Raw genomic sequence first — 6,374 nt, forward strand, 5'->3', positions numbered from 1 at the left:
CAACAGGATATTGTTATTGTTGTTTGATATTTTACTTAAGATAAAATAATGTAATTTTACAAAAAAAAAGAAGAAAAAAAAATATATGTGTGTATATATATATATATATATATACACATACGGTCTTAATGCAAATTTTTATTTTTTTTTAAACATTTACTATTTTATTTCCATCTGCTTTAAGTTTTTTATTTGTTTCTAATCTAGCATTTTCAATGCAATATCCAAAAAATTTGAATAAAAAAGTGTATATCTTGCAATTCTGACTATTTTCTCATAATTCTGAGTTTATCTCTCAATTCTTAATGCACATTTTTATTTTTAAATCTTTTATATGTTTGTTTCTCTTATTTGTTTCTAATCCAGCATTTTTATGCAATAGCCCAAATTTGAATAAAAATTGGTTTTTGGACAGCAAGATATTGTTATTGTTGTTTGATATTTTACTTTGGATAAAATAAAATAATGTAATTTTTCAACACACACATATATATATATATACACATACACACACATATATAATTAAATCAATTACTATTTCATTTCCATACTGCTTAATTTTATTTGTTTCTAATCCAGCATTTTTATGCAATATCCCAAAATCTGAATAAAAATTAGTGTATGGACAACAGGATATTGTTATTGTTGTTTGATATTTTATTTAAGATAAAATAATGTAATTTTACAAAAAAAAAAGAAGAAAAAAAAATATATGTGTGTATATATATATATACACACATACGGTCTTAATGCAAATTTTTATTTTTTTTTAAACATTTACTATTTTATTTCCATCTGCTTTAAGTTTTTTATTTGTTTCTAATCTAGCATTTTCAATGCAATATCCAAAAAATTTGAATAAAAAAGTTTATATCTTGCAATTCTGACTATTTTCTCATAATTCTGAGTTTATCTCTCAATTCTCAAAATTTCTCAAAATTGCAACAAAAATAAATAAAATTATAATAATAAAACAGACATGTTTGTCAGGATTCTTTGATAAATAGAAAGTTCAAAAGAACAGCATTTCTTTGAAATGGAAATACTTTTAACATTATAAATGTATTTACTTTTGATCAATGCAATGACTGAATAAAAGTATTAATTTCTTTAAAAAAATAAATAAAAATCGTACTGACCCCAAAACTACTGAACTGTGCATGTTTGCATTTTTGCGCTGCATACGTGTGACTTTGTCTTCTAGCTGCGTTCGCCCTCCGAGCCCTGCACTGTAACTCATGCGCTCTGGGCTCCAGATCATGCAGGGGCCGCGGCGTCTGCATCCGTCCTCCCCCTCAGCCAGAGTCCCTCACATCTGTAACAGGAGCTGTTGGCATATAAGGGAAGCTGCTTCAGGCCTCTGCTCTGTGAACCCGGGGGCCGTCGAGCCTCTCCTGCCCTGTTTAGTGTCTGCTGAGCAAACTCAGCTGTCTGGATTTCCTCCCGTCTGCACCAAAACCATAAATAATAATAATAATGACATACGGTCTTAATGCAAATTTTTATTTTTTTTTAAACATTTACTATTTTATTTCCATCTGCTTTAAGTTTTTTATTTGTTTCTAATCTAGCATTTTCAATGCAATATCCAAAAAATTTGAATAAAAAAGTTTATATCTTGCAATTCTGACTATTTTCTCATAATTCTGAGTTTATCTCTCAATTCTCAAAATTTCTCAAAATTGCAACAAAAATAAATAAAATTATAATAATAAAACAGACATGTTTGTCAGGATTCTTTGATAAATAGAAAGTACAAAAGAACAGCATTTCTTTGAAATGGAAATACTTTTAACATTATAAATGTATTTACTTTTGATCAATGCAATGACTGAATAAAAGTATTAATTTCTTTAAAAAAATAAATAAAAATCGTACTGACCCCAAAACTACTGAACTGTGCATGTTTGCATTTTTGCGCTGCATACGTGTGACTTTGTCTTCTAGCTGCGTTCGCCCTCCGAGCCCTGCACTGTAACTCATGCGCTCTGGGCTCCAGATCATGCAGGGGCCGCGGCGTCTGCATCCGTCCTCCCCCTCAGCCAGAGTCCCTCACATCTGTAACAGGAGCTGTTGGCATATAAGGGAAGCTGCTTCAGGCCTCTGCTCTGTGAACCCGGGGGCCGTCGAGCCTCTCCTGCCTTGTTTAGTGTCTGCTGAGCAAACTCAGCTGTCTGGATTTCCTCCCGTCTGCACCTGGGGCCCCTTGGGGCCGCAGCATCGTCGCAGGGCGATCCTGATTAAAGGGTGTGCTGGGTAGTGCAGTAGCACAGTTTTATGGGGTTTTCAATCCAGTAGTTTATTCATTATATGCAATTTGTACAGGCAATGACACGAACAGACCTCTTAGTTGATGAGCGTGTTTTTGATTTCTGAACTATGATTCTATTTTTGTTGGGCTTAAAGTCAAGGTCATGTGACTGTCCTGTGATCTTAAAAAGTCTGGAACAGTGTTATTATAGTTTGTGACTTTGTCTTCTAGCTGCGTTCGCCCTCCGAGCCCTGCACTGTAACTCATGCGCTCTGGGCTCCAGATCATGCAGGGGCCGCGGCGTCTGCATCCGTCCTCCCCCTCAGCCAGAGTCCCTCACATCTGTAACAGGAGCTGTTGGCATATAAGAGAAGCTGCTTCAGGCCTCTGCTCTGTGAACCCGGGGGCCGTCGAGCCTCTCCTGCCCTGTTTAGTGTCTGCTGAGCAAACTCAGCTGTCTGGATTTCCTCCCGTCTGCACCAAAACCATAAATAATAATAATAATGCATTACTTGAAATAATATAAATGTTAACTGAAATAAAACATTAAAGAAAACATATAAAGTAAAAAATAAAATATAATACATTTATTTCAACTAGTTGCCAAGGCAACATCTATGATTCTATTTTTGTTGGGCTTAAAGTCAAGGTCATGTGACTGTCCTGTGATCTTAAAAAGTCTGGAACAGTGTTATTATAGTTAACCAAAACCATAAATAATAATAATAATGCATTACTTGAAATAATATAAATGTTAACTGAAATAAAACATTAAAAAAAACATATAAAGTAAAAAATAAAATATAATACATTTATTTCAACTAGTTGCCAAGGCAACATTTCTCATTTTGATTCAACTTTAAGTACTAAAACTAAACCTAAATAAAACAAAAGCTGTGTGTCAAGGTCAGTAAGTCTGACTGGTATGCTCATGTTATTCATGCTTTAGAAATTCAAAATGTTTGTATAAAAAAACTCTTAATTATTTATTGTCTTAATGTACGCAAAAATATTTGCAAACTTTAGACTTGACTTTCATTAAATTAGTCAATAAATCAAAACCTTTGTTAGTAAAAAAGTTCAAAGCCAAGATTAATATTAGAGTTTTAAAAAAGTTAAATAATAAAAATAAAATTATTTAAATAAATACTTAAAATAACCAAATATTAAACAACTATTTAAATATTAATTAACCTAGGTAAATAAATAATTAAAATAACTTTTTTTCATTTTAACTCTAATATTAAAATATTAAAATAAAAAAATAAACACATTAAACAAATGTTTCAATTTGAAATAAAATATATAAATAAGTAATTGAAATGCTTATTTAAATATTTCATCTTATTGTTTCATTTGTTTTACTCTAAATTTAAATGCAATTAAATATTTACATGTTTATAAATATCTAATGAGGTTTTGTGTTGACAGTAGAGCAGATAGAAACAATATGGAGAAGGCAGGTAGGGATTGGGAAATGACCAAACTAGACTCAGACTTGGGTTTTCCACAGAAGTGCCAGGATGTAACGCATGTGCAGCTCCCACCAGGCCACGTCATGAATGTGTTTGTTTATTCTCCTTTTAGAGACTGATCTTTCCTTTCCTTATTACTGAAGAACACACTGACCATAAAAGCAGATCCTGACAGAGACTCATCTCTCTTTATTACAGACGGAAGGAGAGACGCGCAGTGATGAGACTGAGATGAGTTTGAAAGGTGCCGGTTCAAATCCACACACGCAATTTTTCACTAACGTGTTTATCTTTTAGGCTGCTTTTACACTTAAATTGATTGCTTGTTTCATATCTGAGTTCATTTCCGCTCTCCATATGTGACCCTGGAGCACAAAACCAGTCATGAGGGTCCATTTTTCAAAATTGAGATTTATGCATCATCCGAAAGCTGAATAAATAGCTTTCCACTGTACCCACTAGATGCTGTCGAAGACCCCTGCTTTATATGGCTGGCGTGCTGTATTGATGAGCTGGTTTTCAGTCGGGCTGAAGCGAGGACGTCTCTCCAGCGGATCCCACTGTCCTTTGGGGTGAGGTAGTAGGTTGTATAGTTTTAGGGTGACACCCTTCCTGTTAGATAACTATACAACTTACTGTCTTTCCTGAAGAGGCTGTAAAATCACCGTCATCTTCCTCTTTAAGCCCGACGACGGATGGACACAAAACATGGGCCAGTGATATTTCAGTATTATTGATAAACTATTATCGTTTTTGTTAATATTTTGAATTAGATTTTATTTGAGTATTTTCAGTTTTCATTTTAAATTTAGGTAAAGTTTTCATGTGATTTTTTTTATTTTTTTCGGCATTTGACATTATTTTTTAAATATGTTTCTGTAGTTTTATGCATTTTTATTTATTCATTTTAATTTGTAATTTTAGTACTTCAAGTTAAACTAAACAAAATGAGAAATGTGGCAAGTAGCTGAAATAAGGCTGATTTTTATTATATTTTTATTTGTTTTAATGAGATTGTGTGTGTGTGTGTGTGTGCGTGTGCGTGCGTGTGCGTGTTATTTTATACATTTTATATATTTTTAAATATTTTTAGATTTACTGTTTTCAATTTTATTTAAGGTTTTAGTGCGTTTCTGACATTGTTATTAGTTTTATTTTCATTTTTTTAATGTCAACATAGTTTTTATTACTTTTTATTTATTCGTTTTAGTTTATTTAATTTGTTATTTTAATACTTCAACTAAAAAAATGAGAATGTTGAAAGCTGAAAAATGCAAATAAAATAGGTTTGGTTTTTATATTTTATTTTAATATACATTTATTTTAATATTATTTATATAAATGTTATAGATTTTAATAATTATTATATATTTAATACATAATAATTTATTGTAATTTTAATATTGTATATATATATATTTAATAAGTGTAATTTTATGTATATATATTTATTTAAGGTTTTAGTGCGTTTCTGACATTGTTATTAGTTTTATTTTCATTTTTTTAATGTCAACATAGTTTTTATTACTTTTTATTTATTAGTTTTAGTTTATTTGATTTGTTATTTTAATACTTCAACTAAAAAATGAGAATGTTGAAAGCTGAAAAATGCAAATAAAATAGGTTTGGTTTTTATATTTTATTTTAATATAAAATTTTTTATTATTATTCTTTTTTATGGTTTTAGGTTTAGCTAACTATAATAACCCTGCCGCAACACAACTAGACCAGACTGGGTTGGACAGATGAAGTCTCTGGAATGGACAACATCCATCAATAAAATATTAAAACTACTACTACTAAAGAATTACACGATGTGCATATTGGGATTGAATGATGAATTGATTTCTAGATTTTCCCAGAAGATCTTTTGTTAAGAAACATTTCAGATCACCGTGATGGATTTTCCCCACGGCTTCCGCTGCAGTTTTTTCGAGGGACGTTTTCGCAGATGTGCGCTTCAAAAGTGTTCATCATTTTTCATTCACATTATGCAAGTCTGGAGAATATTTCAGCATCTCGAGGTCTCAGCATGCATTTCGAGCACGGTCTTTGCCATGAGGTTGATTATTTTGCAGGACCGCTCCTGATGTTCGTTCAGGGTGAGGTAGTAGGTTGTGTGGTTTCAGGGCAGTGATTTTGCCCCATCAGGAGATAACTATACAACCTACTGCCTTCCCTGGAGGACAGCGACACAGCAGCGCTCAACCAGCAGCACTGACAGGTACATTCATACAAATACAGTATATTCAATTAACAACACATTCATATTATTATCCTATTTCAATCACCTAAAGAACATTTTGTCACTTTGAAGAACCTTATGTGAAATGGAAAGATGGAACCATTGATGCCAATGAAGAAGCTTTATTTAAGCGGTATGATCTATCATTGTCTGTTTTTATTTTATGATTACAGTTGATTAATATTATAATAAATAAAACTTTATTATTATTTTTTGTTTAGTTTTTTTGATTATTATAAATAATTGGTTATATATATATATAAACCAGATACATGAATATATATGGATGTTGTCTTTGTTGTCCACATTATTATTCAGCTGTTGATTAAATATATATATAAGATGTAACAAATTATTATAAATTGATATATATGTGTGTGTGTGTGCGTTTGCGTGTGCTTGT

At 31.5% G+C, this 6,374-nt stretch overlaps 1 protein-coding gene across 2 annotated transcripts in view; it reads left to right on the forward strand.

The window, feature by feature from the left end:
- The window catches only part of LOC107745106 (uncharacterized), an 18,597-nt gene extending 14,518 nt beyond the window's left edge, over positions 1 to 4,079 (forward strand). For both annotated transcript variants that reach the window (XR_001640568.1, XM_016558946.1), the window contains exon 5: positions 3,839 to 4,079. The gene's annotated coding sequence lies outside the window, so the exon portion shown is untranslated. The remainder of the gene's footprint in view (positions 1 to 3,838) is intronic.
- Positions 4,080 to 6,374: the final 2,295 nt, after the last annotated feature.

This window comes from Sinocyclocheilus rhinocerous, unplaced genomic scaffold, assembly GCF_001515625.1.
Source record: "Sinocyclocheilus rhinocerous isolate Xijiao unplaced genomic scaffold, SAMN03320098_v1.1 scaffold2966, whole genome shotgun sequence".
In the NCBI taxonomy this organism is placed as follows: Eukaryota; Metazoa; Chordata; class Actinopteri; order Cypriniformes; family Cyprinidae; genus Sinocyclocheilus; species Sinocyclocheilus rhinocerous.